Raw genomic sequence first — 18,472 nt, 5'->3', positions numbered from 1 at the left:
CTTAATGCGACAACATGACCCCAGCAAATGTTACTGGTTCAATACAATGCCATTAACCAATTTTAGTATACACCCGGCAAACTAACTTTAGTACACTTCAAAATCTAGTTCCAGTTATTGTTACTGTTTTACACTATTTTAACATAAATAAATAGAAATAATTAATAATTTGTTTATTTTTATTCTAAATATCTTTATTTGATTTGAATTTATTTGGAAAAATAATTTTTAAAATACATACAAAGAATGTACCATTGATTGTTGACATTACGAATAATATACATTTAAGTTTTTTTTTTATTTAAAATAACTTTTTATTTGAAAAAACATGATGTCCTGTTTGTTTAGTAAAGATAATTGATGAAAATGATTAAGAAAGTTTTGTTAGTATGAAATTAATTAAGCTGACTGGTGTACCTGTACCATCTTGTGTCTTTTCTTTGTCGGCTTTAAGTTGGATTCACACATGTTTTATTTTTTTATGTTTCATATTTATATTGTAACATCTGTTTGCGGATAGTGTAGGTTGAAAATGCTTGAATTACCTTTGATAAAAACCTCTTCACTGTATATAGATACTTGAACACGGATGTTAAACTAACAGCCATTGGCTGGTTTCCCAGCTGCCACGGCAACCAACGGACCGTACTGATACCATTCAAAAGCAACAATTTTGGATATTATGTGCAAGCGAGCTTGCTAAGCTTTCATCAAGCATTGTCTACTGATTGAACTACCATGAAGGGCATTACTAGAACAGGTCAAGGTTCAAAGAACACTCAAGGTCGTGTGTGTTGAAATAGTAAGCCAGTACACTGTCTCGCCATTGCAGAAAACACACACACACGCTGCTGGCTGGAGCATCTCATCACTGCCTGTAGATTTCGCTTGTTTAAGCCCTCTTAATCTCCCCCTTTCTCTGCTCAAATCTGTACATGGATCTTAAGAAATTTTAACCCGGTAAAAATGTAAGTGGATATATTCTTTGCAATTAAATTGTGTTGTATGTTGATTTAGTTGACTTAGTACTGTTACTTATATCTACATGCTAACTTAATGTCAAGTTAGTACTCTCTATAGACAGACAGTATAGAAACAACTTGTTGTGCAGTCTACAACACTGTGTAACACTCATGTATACATATTCTTTAATAAGACCTACCATACTCTTATGCATTAGGCAAGCCTAGGTATTATTCCATTATGATTATTGATTTTTACATTATAGTATTTTTTTTTTTATTAATAGTTTTGTTATTCATTTGAATAAGAATGGCTAAAATAACAAATTCAAAGTCTCATATGTTTTGGATCCCATTAGGGCACTTTGTCATAGCCTTAATGTAAAAACATTGTTATTATAAAAATGGGACTAACTATTTATTTATTTTATGGCATAAAACAGCGCTGAGCCAAATATTTTTGCATTACATGTTACAATAATAGAAATAGGTTAAAATTTGGATTTGTTTTTTATAGTAATACTCCCATGTTTAACAACTAGTATCAAAATTGTGCGCTTAAAAAATATTAAAATTATAAAATGTGAGCTTTGTTATATTTTTTGTCAGTAATTTGAACTATTTCAAATAATTCATTTTTGAACAAAATCATATTTTATTCAGATATTTGAAATAAATTCTTATTTATTTCTGTACTGTAGTAATATTATATTTAATTTGTTTTAAACACTAAACAAATATTTCAATAATTTAATGGGTTTCTGTAACTTTGATTTAATAATATTAGATACTTAAACAGTGGAGAATCCCGTATTTCTAGGGCCTAACTAACTAAGATTTTGCATTGCAAAGTTCTGCGGGTGCCCAGGCAGGTTTCATACACCCATCCCCTATCTCCCCTGATCTTCCTGTGTTAAGAATATAATTAAAATGCAATAAACACAAGGTTTACTTGATAATACACCTTTTGTTGTATTTCTTTCATTCCTGTCCACCCAGGCAGCACTTGCCAGTTTTGATTTTATTATTTTATTTTATGTCTTTAGGCAATGTGGCCAAGGATTACCAATAGTGAATTAATCACTGTCCTATCAGATAGGTGGTAATCCACCTGATACAGGGGCTATTTTGTGAACCAGTTCACCGGGGTAAGCTCCTACTCTTCTCAAATAATGAACTGGGTTCTTTAAAGTGCACACAGGTTATAACTGTGTACACTGGACCTATGGTTTATAATCCTTATCCGAGAAGACTTGTTCCACCACCAGAACTATGACGTTATCCCAATTCCTTCACTTGCACTAGTGTTGCCCGAAAGCTCTGCTAACTTTTCTGGCTGTTTTCCTTTATCGTTTTGATTTAGCTTTTCGCTTCTTTTTTTTTGTATCTCCATTGAGATCCAGCCACTGATACCCACAGCATTGTCATTTTTTGAGTAATTTGCCTTTGGATTTATATATATATATATTTATATAAAACTGTAGAGATGATCTAGTAATCTTTTCCTCAGATATAAAACTCATGTATATAGTTTTACTATTTACAATAAATAAACAAATAGTATTTTATTTTTCTTTTGTATGTATTGAAGCACTAGTATATAATGTGCAGTATCCCTATACAGAATATAATGTTAATGGTATATGCTATATTTTCTATATACAACTTTCCTAGTTATTATTATTATTATTAGAAATAATTGGTATTAACCTGTTGAAGATGAAATGAATAAATAGTGGTTAACGCCACAAAAGAGAAAAAAATATACAACTTTCCTATACTGTAGAGAGTACATATTTAATTTTAATGTTTATATGTTATATTTTCTCTTGTAAACAACTTGCCTATACTGTGCATTACCTACACAATACAGTGTAGATATATAGCTTTGTTTACTATAGTAACAACTTCCCTGTACAGAAAGCCTATACCTATACACAATGTATTAACCACACAAATTAACCAAGACCTACTTTTTGTGAGCCATTCAAGTGTAAACCGTTTCTTTGATTCTCATTCAAATTGATATTAATATTTAAATTTAATTATGAATTATAACCTCAATAGGTCGTCGGATAGTGTGATAAAGTTACTGATGATGGAATAGCTAAGACAATATCAATTAGGATTATAATTTATTAAGAAAATTTTTTTGTTATTCAGTATCAAAAAGACCCTGAAATAATAATAGTGATTAAGGCTTAGGTTAAGAAGAGGATATTTCCTTATGGTAATGTCCAATAATAATGTACCACACTAGGCCTATACTGTTCTTATATTCTGTACATTAGACCAAACAAAATACAATTTAATCATGTATCCTCCTTCATCAAATTTGATAGCTGCTTTTGTTAACTATTATTTTTTTGAATGGTCATATTCAGAACCATTAAATTGTCCATCAAAATTACATCGTGATTGTTAGATGTTAATGTATAACTAGCCTGTTTTACTTTTTATTTAATGTTGGTACATCACAATAACTAATCATGGTAATATCAGCAACTGCAATTTTAAACTCTGGTACAATTCTCATGTTGGTATAGTCGCAATAGATTACCAAACCTGAAACTAATAATTTTTCATTTAATTTTAAATAACATAGGATCACATGCCATGCCTCTATTGATATTTTAAAATACAAAATTAATATAATTTTATATTGTATTTAATGAAAACTTAATTTGCTACTAATCACTAAAAATATTTATATTTTAGTGTAAGACACCAATAGATAGGCCAGTCCTTAGGCTTGTTTCTGGAGTCTTTTTGGGAGATGATCCCCATCTCTTCTTTTGACGAGTGTAGGCCCTAACTGCATTCTTTATTGTGTACATGAGCCATATTGCCCACAGGACCAACACCTTAATGTCTCATCTGCTATCCACATATATTTCAACCCGAAATTGAAATTGTTGAATGAACACATATAGTCACTTACACATCAGATTCTAAAGAGCATTATAATTGCAGAGATGGCTCACTATGTAAACACCATAAACTGTTGTATCCACGTAATACTTAAAAGCTTGTCTTAGTATTGGTAATATCTGTTTACAGAAAAAATAAACTAAATTCTCGCTATTCGTTAATAATACATGAGGTACTAGGTAATATTTAAAATTAATTTTTAAATGATCATATCTAAAATTAATTCTGAACTCTACCATAAAACATTTTTTTATATTAAAAGACGTGAGTGGAGTTGTGGCTTGGTGGTTATGATGCTTGGCTACCACTCTAAGGGTTCTGGGTTTAAGTCCAGTCACATGTCAGGATTTTTTCTAAGGACCAAACTCCACTCCCAAAGACTTGTAATAAGACTTTGTTTATGTAGAGCATCTTGTGTATATGTTTGTCTTGTGAACCTCTGAGGGTCCCTAATGATCAGCAATAGCTGGATGGATCACCCTCATTAAATATGGTTAAAAAAAAAAAATAAATAAATAAATACAGGTAATTAAATGTTATCAGTAATGGTAAAGGGTCCTGTATTTTGGAGTGGGCATTGCCAAGGAAGGAAGTGCTCAACTTAAACTGGTGTAATATTTTATTTCCCCCAAAATATACTGTAGGGAGGGGAAACAATGTATTATAATATATTGTTAGATAATTTTTTTTAATAAGGACTATAAAAATACATTGCATACTAAGCAAATATGTCATTGTACCTCAAAATATATGCAAATCAACAATTATATTAGCATAATAAAGTGTTATAACTTTTCATTGTATTGAATGATGCCCCAGTGACCCCTAACTCATCCCTGTGGTATAAAATGAACCATGAATGATTAAATCAAACAATTTAAATACATCTAAGTACTGTTACAAAAACAAATACAACAACTGAGTCAAATTGATAATCAGTAGCAAGATGGTCATGAATTTGGTAAGAATATGAATCAAATTTACAGTATATGTTATCGCAATTTCAGTTTATAAAATAATTAAAAATACCAAGTTGGTAGGGTACTGTAGTTTGCCGCCTTCAAATTAATTATTTCCTTCAATGAGATATCACTTTTCTGTAGTCATAAAACACAATTCTAAAATGTCATTGGTCGTTTTAGATGTCTAACTGGTAAAGATCATAATATCATGGTCCTAAAAAGTGGTCTTTAATTGGAAAAAAAATCCTTTAGTAGGAAACAGAAACAGATAATATACAATTGTTTATCATCCATGCACAGATAGGAAGTCTGTATTTCATTACAAGGAAGTTAGGAGTTATTAAAATGGATTGATCATAATTCATTTTAGGGCCTGTTTCTATTTAAAAACTGCAAAGAACGGTTTTCTTAGAAATCAGTTTTTGGCTATTTTCATCTACTGTAGGTGAACAGGGCTTTAATCTCTGTCTACACTATAAAACTAGTTTGACAAAAAAACTTTGATGTGCCCAAATGTGGTAGTGATATGCCTAAATATGGTAGTGACATGACATCATCATGTCCATATATGGGCACATCACAACAGTTAAAAATGTGTTTTAAGATTGGTTATTTGTAGTTTTTGGGGGTTTTTTGCGAGGACCCATTTTTATTGGCAAGTTCAGATAGTTATTAAAAACGCTGTTTTTATCTGTTGTTTCTCTCTCAATAGAAATGGGCCCATTAAGAGATACCCACAATATTAATCATATTCACTCAGTATCACTAGCCAACATGCCATACATAATACAGCTAATATTATAAAGTGAATTAGTCTAAAGTGGATATCAAAATTATTCAAATATTATTGCTATTCACTTCAGTATGGAGATAAGGTACAGACAAATTTCACAATGTACAGTAATTGGTTACTTTGAACCTCTTTAAAAATGTTGGATTTTCCTGCTCGCAAACTGTAACATAGATAAACTTATTATTAGTACTTACTAGAGGGGGAGAGGGGAGGTGTGGAGTTATGCAGAAGATAGGACATCTATTTAAGATATCCAAGTTGTTCATTAAAGTAAAAGCAGACCTGCTGAAATGTCAAGATACAGCGGGAATATAATGAACATTGCTTTAAAACTTTCCAATTGATAATTGTCAATTTGTATATTTTATTATTGTTTATTAAATATTGTTGTTATGTTTATATTAGGATTATATTCACAGAATTCATATTCATTTCAAACGCTAGTTGTCGTTAGACATTGCGTGTGCGTTTCACCTGTGTTCACCACTCAGTTTTTTAGCAAGTATAATTGTATAGGTCCACATGTGAAAAGTCTAATTTCTTTCTGAATGTTTGCCATCCACAGAATACCCTTGTTTATACTATATTCAAACTTCCCATTTTGATTCACCTTGTCTGAGATGTTCCACACCTGTTTAGAACATTTAACCACTAACTTAACCACTTTGCAGTTTGGTGTTGTTATATAAAACATGTACAACAAATTTGAACAGCTTTGCAATAAAACTATACATTAGCTCCCATGTGGTTTGGCTAGCCTCCTTTCCAGCTTGTCTATCTTGTAATCTGCATCCTTTTCCTCACTTATACACCTGTATTATGGACCCTATAGGCATTTATTCCATATTCCACTACTCACAAAAATGCATTCATTCATTTTCAGAGCAAAAATGTAATAATAGTCCACAGGCTTTTGTCTGTGTAGAGATACCAGTTATGATTGGTAGGACATTTAACTACTTAAAATCAAAATACTATTGATTTATGCTTTACAAATAGGCCTACATTGAATATTTACTCTACCATTTGTTTGCATCAAGTCTGAATCATGTTAGAGAGCGCACTGTATTAAAACAAGCCCCAATTTACATACTGTATTTATCACTCTATACTACAGTCAACTCTATAACAAACTGTAATAGAAAACCCTACCAAAACAATAATTTTTACAGTCGTACAGTAGAACTCATCACACATTTGGAACCCAACAAGTATCCACTTATTTAGAGCACAAATATCCACTTAATTAGCATAGAAGTTTCTATAGTACTGTTAGGTATAATATAATTATTGCCCTTTATTAATTTCAAGGGAAAATGTCCCTTAATAAAGTATGCCACCTCAATAGGCTGTGTCCCTTATAAAGAGTGGCCCCTAAATAGAGGTGTTCAAATAGATGGATTCTACTGATTCTTATATATATATATAAACATATCAGGCAGTGAACATTAATTCTAAACCGCCCGGTGATATACTGAAATTTAATTAATTAATTTGAAACGATAAAGATGATGAAATCTGTGAGAATGAGAAAAAGTCGCCCCAACCGAGACTCGAACTCGGACCGCCTGCTTGATATGCAGATGTCCTAACCATTATACCACTGGGGCTTTCATGGTATTGTTCAAACTCGATTGGATAGTGACTCTTTAACATTCTCGGTGAGATACGGCGGAACAGCACTAGTCATCAGTTGTACGCACGCGGACTAGAGATCAAATTGATACGCCCTCATCTTTCAGTATTTTTATTCACGAGGCGGGATCTCCGAAGAGATACTTTTATAGACACATCAGGCAATGAACATTAATTCTAAACCGCCCGGTGATATACTGAAATTTAATTTATTAATTTGAAAATATATGTGCACAATACAAAATGGAAGACAGATAGTAATAGACAGTGAGGATGATTAATCAAACATTATATTTTATTTCTTTTGTATTGCATGTGTCTGTTGGATGTTTTCCTAAATGATTACTCCACTTTGTGTGGTTGTTCATATTGCTCACAGTGACAAGATGTAATGGTCTTTTAAATTATACAGTTCCACAAAAGTCTGCCATGCAATTATTTATTTTTTTCAATTCAAGTAAGAAAATAAATAATGTGACAGTTTGATTTAGTATTTCTGCATTTCAACTAGGATTAAAACATGCACTGATCACCAAAATAATGTCAAGTTTCAACTTTGACCTCATAAATGAAGCTATTTTTGTATTACAGATCGGTTGTTTATGCATCCATGTTTAATTGTCATACAATCAATTTGTGTATTATCATTGATTTCCCATAATTCTTATTAGGTTTGTTTCAGTATCACTGATGAGTAGATATACCTGAAGGTTAGGGAGAAGCAGAAGTCAATAATTGTCATCTTCGCCATCTTCAATCGTATCACTGGACTCTAATTATTACAAGCCCATATCATGCAATTTTTAAAGTAAAAATCCCGCTGCTCTCTTTACTTTTTCTAGGTCTAGGAAAAAAAGTAAATCCTTTAGAGAGTTTACAGTATATGTGTTCATGGCCTAAAATTGTATTGGGTTTTTTATGATTTTTTTTTTGTATACCATATTTAGTATTCATTCATTCTCTTTAGGCTAGCAGATATGAAGGCATTTTTTAGCTTGTCAACTAGCTGAGAAGTGTTTGGGAAAGCCATTAAGTTTCCTTTAATATCTAGTAGGCTAGTGTTAAAAAATTAGCATGTTTGTGTGTGTATATTTTATATTTCTTTCAATTTATATGATTGGACAAGTTGATGGGTGTGTAGAATAATACTTTACCACTACATTAATATAACAATAAAGATTAAAGACCCCTTCCCTGCAATTTTGGACGTTTTTTGGAAAATAATACATATATATCACTTTAAAAACATTAAACCATGTCATTCCTTGTCTTAAATGTACGTTTTATGGTAAATTATGATAAAAAGTGAGAAACAATGCACTACCTAAGTAGCTCGCGGCGATCGACCTCTCGTGGACGGTCTTAGGCCTAGCCTAGCTAGGCTTAGTTTTGTAGGCCTAGCTGGTAAACATCGGTAACGTACGAACATCGTACGCGAGCTATATACCTAGCCTGACGTTGTATAGTTGCTGCATTAATTGTCTTTCTATTTTTGCCAGACTCCGTTGATACAAATTGGGGAAAACCCGGTATTTTCGCTGAAAAGTTAGGAGTCTTCCATTTGTTTTGGCCTCACGATCGATCGAAAAGTGGGCGAATTACAGGTGAAAAACAAAAATATCAATCCGCGCGCAATGCATTTTGGGATTTATAGCGGGCCGCTATAATTATTAGAATCAACTTATTTTTCACATTTTTAACCGTTTTAAAGACGAAAAAAGTTATCGCAATAGGACCATATAGTATTATTTTTACATTAAATATAGTTTGTGATCTTAAATTAGATCTAAAAAACGTAGGGAATGGGGCTTTAATTATAATAATATGGTAGGGCCTATAAAAAAATGTGCTGGTAATTTTGTGAAATGATCAAATGTATAAAATTTGTATAAAATGTGTGAAAACTATGCTCACTATGTTACAGTACATGCACTTTTGCTCAGTGATTCTTGCTTGTGCTATAAAGCTCTTTCACAATAATCCCATAACCATGTTTTACAGGATAAAATGGCTGCTAATAAATAATAATTAATAATTATTTATAATGTTCAATAATAACATTCCATGTTTATCATTTTACTACAATTAAGAATATATAATAATAAATATATATAATAATATATATAAACATAGCATTGATTTATAAATACCAGTGCTTTTGGTTAATGAATTTGAACATCCAGACTAAGACAACAACAAATTGTTAAACGGAATTTTGCACTGAAACACTTTTGATGGTCAAGATAAGATATAGAGAGTGGAATTTAAGTTCCACTGTCTGTCTATTAATAGATCATTTATACATATCTTATAATTGCAATCTACGACTAAGGGATATTAAATAAAGCGTTCCTTTAAGCGTTCTATAGCATCACATACTTTTAAGATTGGAAACAGTACTACATTAATAATATTCCACAAGCAGAAATAGAGAGATTCACAATTGGGTATAACTGTTTGGCACTGCACGAATTTAAAACGTGAATTGTTTTTAAGGTAGTAAGTGAGATTCAGAATGATATGTGAAACTCTGGTGTGTAACTAGGCTGGTTCTATGAGGAAAGCGTTTATGCTATGAGGCATGGCAGCTTGGCACAGTAGGCCTGCTGTTTGAGGTCAGTTCGCAATGAAATAGAAGGCGGTATTAGGTGATTTGAACTGACAGATATCTGCTGTGTCGAACTGATCTAGGCTTAGCTGGGAACAAGGGGAGATAACTAAGTTTAATTGCCAGTGAATATAAGCAAACTATTAGGTAACTAGAGTGGACCAAAGGACTTGAAATTCAAGGCAGTCTAAATACCTTTACTAAATTCTTCATTAGGAAAAGCACTGAAGCGATGGCTAATTCGTAGTTTGGAAATTCCCTTCCCAAATAATGTTTGTACTTATCGGGTTAAGTTTGCGTCACGGTCCACTTAGACTCAAATTTCATTTTGCTGTTTTTTCTATATTCTTTTGAATGCTTTTTACAGTTCTACCATTGTTCATGTTTTCAAAAGCTATACAATTCAAATTTCAAACAGACATTTCAAATAATTCTGGACATACAAAACAAAATTAAACTATTTTAAGTCTAGTTTCCATAAAATCGCTACACGACAGAGCGTAGCGATTCTATGGAAACGCTAGAATTTATCGGGGATCTAGTACGCGAGCGCTAAATATCCTTTGGTATGCGTATACGATTCATCGCCGACAAAATCGGCAAAGTTGAACATGGTTGAACTTTGCTGATTTGACTTTGATGAATCGGGGAGCCTTCCCAATTGCGTCGGCAACATCTGCGCGTGTAGCGATTGTAATGGAAACGCTGTAGCGATTTTAATGGAAACCAGGCTTTACACTTTTACGTGACTAATATTACTGTAAATAATATTAAAGAAAAATATCATTTTAGAATTTATATTTTGTTTGTATGATAATATTCAGTTGAGGAAATTTGGATTGGGTTTTTTACTGACCCATACGGCAGCCACAGTGCAGCCCCAACCACAAACGGATTAGGCCAAGTTGAGCCGCCGACAAGTTGAGCCGCCGCCAGAAAAAAGTTATTTTCTATGGAACGCCAAATGCTAACTTTTGCTGATGCTCGTTCAATTTATATTAGGGATAACGATGTACATTCAAACGTTTATACAGTCGACTCCGCCTAAGTCGAATTCGCGTAAGTCGAAAAATCGCGAAAGTCGAATTTTTAGGAAAGTCCCAATTCTTTCCTATACATTACTGTGTAATTTTTATTTCTAAGTCGAATTTTTCTAAGTCGAAATTCGTCTAAGTCGACGTCTTTTTGCGGTCCGAATACACACATTCTTTAGTGATTTATATCGTATAAGTCGAAGTCACAAATTACGCGGCAACAACGCGAAAAAAAAGCCGATGAAACGTACGTAATTCGATAAACAAACAACAGAGGGGAAAATGTGGGACCATATCGGTTCTCTCAAGCAGGTTGTATAGTATAGGCGGCGTCCTACAACTCGCGCTAGTGTATAGTGTATGAGTTGTTTCAGAGTTGAGAACTTGAGCGGCGTTTTGTGGGTACCTATTTTGTGCTAGACAGATGGCAATAAACAATAGATACCGATTTCGAATAAGAACCGAAATGTATTTATTATACGTTTTTGTATTGTTTCGGGAAAATACAGTTCATCATTGTCGATAAAGAGGCTTAGCATTTATTAGGCCTAGCTAAGCAAATTCAATTCAAGAAGGCTCATCGCGTGGGCCGCGATCGCGACAGGGCAGGGTCCACTACTACTAATACCATAGCGCAGCTAGTGAGTGAGCCTAGGCCTAGCATTTTTTTGGGAAATCTGTAAGTCGAAGTTCGCGTAACTCGAATTTTTATACCGGTCCCATTAGATTCGACTTGGGCGGAGTCGACTGTATATCATGGTTTTTAGTATATATATTATTAAATATTATAATTAAAGAAATAATTATGAAAATCTGGCTTGTAGATTCCAAAATATAAAACATCACCGAAAGTGATCGTTTTTAGCCAAAAATGACGTAAACATGTTGCCCCTCACAGTCGGCAGATGTATGAACTAGGCCTACTCCATTTTTCGGTAAAATAATTACATAAAATCACGTTTTTTAGTAAAATATTTTGGGTTTTAACATTTTAAAATTCAATAAAATATGATATTAAAAGATTAGTAAATAAAAAATAATATTTATTAAACCTCATTCGAAGAATGTTAATACTCTATTAATTAGTGCTGAGAGACAACGTGACTTTACGTGGTAGGCCTACACGCGAGGAAAATTATGAGTGCACTGAATTTTTTCCTCGAAAGATTAAAAACAATTAAATTATTAAATATTACTACTTTCATTTGCTGTGTTAATTGTAATAGGCCTATGTAATTATATATTATTTATTTTTATGACACAATAAACCAAGACCATGAACTTATGTACTAGGACACCATCCTAATCACTACGCGAAATGTCGTAAAAGATGCATGCACTGGGCGTTTCATAGAAATCACCGGCGGCTCAACTTGTCGGCGGCCCAACCGGTCATATCCCCCACAAACGACGGGGGCTGAGATGGAAAAGGTAACATCTATTTCAAAAGATGCACTTCACACAAGCCAGATGTGTACACTGGACCTCCAGTTTTAAAGACACCTTCCCTACGTTTTTTAGATCTATTTTAAGATCACAAACTATATTTAACTTTTTTCGTCTTTAAATGGTTAAAAATGTGAAAAATAAGTCGATATAAAGCGTCACAAATTGTAGGGAAGGTTTCTTTAAGTAATTATCCGAGAAGACTTGTTCTACCACCAGAATGGTTGAGGAAGACCTTGTGCTGATTGTATTGTTCGCTTGGCCACTTGACTCGAAAATATACTTGAATATAATATTAACATTCTTTTGGACATTTCAAACATATATTTTATAATAATTGCCTGCGAGTTTCTACCAAAATCATATGTAATTTCCATATATTTCAATGATTCCCTGGGAGTATTGCGGGTGATAAAACAAAAATGAACTCACTGATGTCAAAAATTGAAACAACATAAAATATGTTTTAGTTTCAGGTTTACATGAATCGTTGAATAAATAATGTGTTACTGTTATGCTTTAATGCACTAACTGTATGTGAAGTTTTTTGATTACTAGGAAAAAGATTTAGCTTAAACTTTACCTTGTTAATGGGAAATTAGTTAAATCAATACATTATATTTAACATTGATATAACTTGACTTGATATAATTAATAAGTCATATTTAGGCTATGGTTACACGTTCTTTATCAAACTTACATTGTGGTTTGACTACGTCCAATATATGTTAACTTTGTTAGGAAGCGTTTGTTAAATATGATCTGCTGAAAACTGTACTTCTGAAACTAGAGTTATATTGGCTGTACAGCTCTGAAAACTATCAGAGTTATATCAAGGTACATCAGAGTTATATCATAGTTACATCAGAGGTACATGATTCGGATCAGCTTAAGCGTGTTAATTCTAACCAGTGTAATGTAGCTTTTGTTATTCTTCGATTAATGTTAACTGAGGATTATACTTTTATTGAAAACCTTAATTCCAAACGATAATGGATACCCATATGTAAATGTATTTGTGTGGGTTTGGTATTATAGAAATTAAATAATCAAAGCCTTCAACACATAGAATGTATTAATAATTTTCATTTAAATTTAAACTGCACATAATCAAAGTTTGAGACATATTCATCATTAGAAAGCTTTTTTTATTTGTAAACTTCATAGAGGACACTTGAGATGGAAATCATAAACCCAGATTACGTGTTAAGTTCACATAGCCATACACGCAACAGTCACTGACCACTAATAATAATAATAACCACCTCCTAGGAAGAAGAAGAGAATAGCAATACTGTATATGCATTGTTTTATGTGTAAATTACTAGAATATAATTCTTCTTCCTCAGACATTATTATCACTATCATCAACATCATTATTATCAACATTATCATCAACATCATTATTAACAACATTATCATCATCAACATTATTATCATCACCATTATCATTAACATCATCACCATTATCATTACCATCATCACCATCGTCATCATCATTATCATCATCAGCATCATTATCATCACCAGCATCATCATCATCACCAGCATCATCATCATCAGCATCATTATCATCATCAGCATCATTATCATCCAATCATCATTAAATCATCATTTATATCATCATCAAAGTTTGAGACATCATTGGAAACCTATTTTATTTGTAAACTTCATAAAGTAGACTTGAGAGCATGTGGCGCATTGTATTGATTGTGAGATCGTGGGTTTGAATCCAATGCTCGTCGCATTGCCCGTGTCCTTAGGCAATACATTTCACTGATATCCGCCTCTTTCCACCCCTGGTGGGTACCCTGGCAATGTAAAAACACAAGCTGTGCTATTTTATACTACTGTAGCTGCAATATTATGGAAGTATGTTTTTACGTACTGCTAATGCGCAGTGTTTAGCTAGTGTGTTAATTATTGTAGCATTTTCTTTATGGTTTACTGGGTTTTGGCCTGACATGTTTCATGTATTTTGATGAAGTGTGAGGATGTAGGTAGTGATTAATAGTTCTTATTTAGCATAGATTTTATAGGAAAAAACCTATTTAATTTTGGAAATAGAACATTGAAATATTTTTGCAATTTCGCAGTCATACTTTGCAGCACATGTGTTTCATTAATTATACTACTTTGTCTTTTTTCTAATTTCTTTTGTAATACAGTGCATTCACAAGTTATTTATGTTTTTAGAAGAAAAATTGTCTCATTTATCAGATAGATGATATATTTAACACAAGAAAAAGGTTGAAAGAATGAGTTTTTTTGAATAAGAAAGTACATGTTGTTGAGCTTAATAATAACTTAATGATTAATAAGTTAGAAATATATTGACTTTGTTTAAAGTGGCAGTTAAAAAGAAACACGGAAGGCCTACGTTTTTCAATTTTAATTGTAACTAAACATCATATTTTATGTATATTATATAGTTTGTGTAGACTGTGAATTCACTTTCACAAGACCTAGCCTGGCTAACGCAAACACTTTTTAAATACACCCACCAAGCCCACGTGTATAGGGTCTGTGGACTATGTCAGGAGGGGGATGACTGTCGTCGCTTGTGTCACGCTTTAATTAATTGTCATCTACCCGATGCAAACGCTCACTATTAACATCTGGCTACAAAACAAAGAGGGAAATGTATGTATTACTATACTTTAATATATACCTTTTAAATCAATAGTTACTACCTGTATACAGTGGATAACATATATTTGTGCCTACATACAGTACATTAACAAGTAATAAAGTTTACTGAACTGTTAAACTCAGACTGGTTTATTTGTAATGTGGGATTCACCTGACATAAACAATTAGACTATTAAACGTGGGGTTATCAGGCAGGTTAGCCTGGAAACGTATGATGTAGGCCTTTTCTTTGTTTAAATCAATTTTGTAATTATAAATGTTAATTTTGTCGTTTATTTATCTACTTTATTTACAAAGAAAATAAAAGAAGTTGTCATTGTCATATGTGCTCAAACAAGTTTAGGAGGTTGGTGTAAAAAAGTATCCAGGTTTTAGATGAGTGGTGTTGTTGCTAGGTGGAAGGCCTCGAATTAAGCTTGACGTAGGGAACTTTGTAGGTGGGTGTACCTGTACCCAGAACAATGAAATCCTTGTAAAACACTCAGTGCTATTTAGAAGAATATGTAATTTCTTCTAACACAAGACATGTTCCATTTATTGCAATCAATAATTCATTTTATTCACTGTTACGGAAAATTAACATGAGGTGTTTTCTTTTTTTAAGTTCCAAGAAATTTCACATTTTGTATAATATTACACCGACTGACTGAATCCCATGTTCAAGTATTTTCCCTTTTGGGCTAAATTTGGACAGTCAACAAGGTAAATTCCATTGTTGAAATACTGTATACTGTACTCTTGCCTGATTATAACTATAGGTTTCGTTGGGGGATTTTCTACTGTATTAACTTCTCTGCTTGGTCTTGGTTATTATTCAGTATTCAGTTGATTTATTTATTTTTTTATTCTTTCTTTTGACTGGCTAAAGAGTACTGGAACAGTTCAGTATAATACTGTATTTCAGATAATGTACAGAGGTCTACTATGTGGAATTTACAAAGTAGATATTTTTAACTTAAAATCTCAAAAATATTCATAAAAAATTCTTTTGTGCTACCGGTACTCTTTTTTTTTCAAATCCATAAATGGCACTGTTATCTATAAATAAAATCGTTGACGATAGTCCTCAAGTGAGGTGCGGTTTAGGAATGGCAAATCAAGGTATAGTGCGAAGGACTTGAGTGTGTAAACTTCCTGCATTAAGTAACTAATACAGGTATTTTACTAAAGGAGTCATTAACAACAGGTGGCATAGTCCTTAATAGACAAACCAATACAATCTTTTTTATCAAAGTATTTGTAAAGAAACATTTTCAATAAAGAGGAAGGAAGTGTATAGTAAATATACATTAAGTGGTTTAACTGACTGCACTAAGAAATTTGTTTTTCACTAAATATGAAAATTTAACTATAACATAACTGATCACTAGTTAAACTACTTAATAATATTACAGTAGCACTCTTATTATTGGGATACTTTTGGACCCAACAGAGTGTTGCGATTATACTCTAGCTGTATCACTTTAATATTGGTTGGCCATAGTATTAAAAAAGATATATTTCCGCTTGTTTGGGTCATCGTAAAGTGTCCCCTTACCCAATAGGGTTGGCTGTAGTGTTAAAACACAAACATTTGTAAAACAATTCAACACTTACTAGGATCTATAACTCCGTCCTGAATACCCCGACAAAATTAAGGATGCCATAGGCGATATCCAGAAGAGTCACAACGCTGATGATGGTTGTGGTATCACCGAAATATTTGTCCATTTTCTAGTAAATCTTGAATAGTAAAAAATTGTTTTCAATCATGACTACAGTACTACCAACAAGTATAAAAACCATCATTTATAATTCCCCTTGTTTGGTTTGTTTGGGATAGTGTTCCTTTAATAGGCGTTTCCAATGAGTAAGAAGGGGTTCTTACTACATGCAGTATTAATATTAATTAAAATCATTGTATTATAAAAACTTACGTTATAATGAAAACACTTTACATTTAATTAATTAATTATGTGCATTTAATTTGCAGTAATAAATAAATTACACTGTCTTTTCTGTTATTTTGACTGACAGACAATTTCGATTGATAATTTCTAACCGTGAGGACATATATTTTTTATAAACATTATATTGTTTTTGTGATGTTAGTATTATTAGTATATTAGTATATACTGAGCAGACTTCTTTCTATTTTATTGTCGTAGATCAGAAATTATTCTTAAATAAATTATTCTAAAGCATGTCTCTTTATCTTTGAAATTTCTAATAATATGGTTGTGGTTCAACATTCACATATTCATCTAATTTCACAAGTTAAACAGACCTAATGGTGAGCACTAAATGATTATATTACGTCGTGCTCTCAATTTGTAAAATTGTGGTCCTGACCTACGGAATATCACAAATGACACTGGAAATTACATTAGAACATGTTTAATCTGGTTAAAGTATGCAGAACGTGTTCACAAAGCTTCATGTTTTTTGTCTGATTCAAGAATGTGTGTAGGCGTTCACTGATATAATAAGCACACTCAGAAGATGGAAGAGAGGGTTAAGCACACAGGCGGATCCAGAATTTTCTGAAATAGGGGTGGGGGGCAACTGTAGAGAGTCCACACCAATTAAAAAGATGACATTTTCCCTTATATTTTGAAGATTTATTTTCGCTTGTATACACATAGCACGGCCTTGCCATGCGTCAATCGAATTTTCGCACACAGAATTCGCCAGAGTTGGCCAGGCCTACTCATTTCAAATTCTCAGAAATTTAGAATGTATTATCATCATTAATTAATTAATTAGAAAAAGCTGACTCGTTCAGAAAGTCATAACGATTTGTCTTTGAACAGTAAAAGGACAACATGTTACATTTGGTGCTGATAGGAATTGAAAACAGAGTTTGTATATAATGTATGGCCCTGTTTCTGCTGCCAACTAAATACCGTATATTATACGGTATTTTTTGAATACCGTATATATACGGTATATTTTTGGCAGCAGAAACTGCGCTCATAAAAAATATACCGTATTTTGTACAGTATACGGTATTTTCCCCACAAAATTTGTGGATAAAATACGGTATTTACAAATTTATACCATATTTTTTGTACCCGTTTCTGCTGCCAATAAAAAATACCGTATTTTTTTTTTACATGACAAAAGGTCAACATTCGTATTGTTATTTTCTGTCACGTTTATATATATATTCGGCGAAAATGTGGAGCGAAGACGTCACAGTTTTACTAAATAAATTTGTGTGGGGAAGCTAAAATGTCTGGCCAACTAAAAGGTAATAAAAGGGACAACCACATTTATAAAGACATTTCTAAAAAAATAAAGCAGGAGTATGGAATAGACTTGTCTCCAAAGCAAGTAAACTCAAAGCTGAAGAGCCTGCGAAAGCAGTACAACATTGCAAAATACAATAACTCGGGGAGGGAACGAATTAATTGTCCCCATTACGATGTTTTCTGTGCTCTTACAACATCTCTATCACTAGGGCTAGG

At 32.5% G+C, this 18,472-nt stretch overlaps 1 protein-coding gene across 8 annotated transcripts in view; it reads left to right on the top strand.

The window, feature by feature from the left end:
- Positions 1-340: 340 nt before the first annotated feature.
- Positions 341-18,472, top strand: part of LOC140050102 (muscleblind-like protein 1) — a 125,144-nt gene continuing 107,012 nt past the window's right edge. For 3 of the 8 annotated variants that reach the window (XM_072095125.1, XM_072095123.1, XM_072095133.1), the window contains exon 1: positions 345-968. The gene's annotated coding sequence lies outside the window, so the exon portion shown is untranslated. Of the gene's footprint in view, positions 969-18,472 lie in introns of all 8 variants that reach the window. The other 5 variants (XM_072095127.1, XM_072095122.1, XM_072095131.1 and 2 more) reach the window with 3 other exon arrangements.

The sequence above is a fragment of the Antedon mediterranea genome, chromosome 5 (genome assembly GCF_964355755.1).
Source record: "Antedon mediterranea chromosome 5, ecAntMedi1.1, whole genome shotgun sequence".
In the NCBI taxonomy this organism is placed as follows: Eukaryota; Metazoa; Echinodermata; class Crinoidea; order Comatulida; family Antedonidae; genus Antedon; species Antedon mediterranea.
Note: the sequence above shows the minus strand (reverse complement) of the source record. Positions and strands in the feature narration are given on the sequence as shown.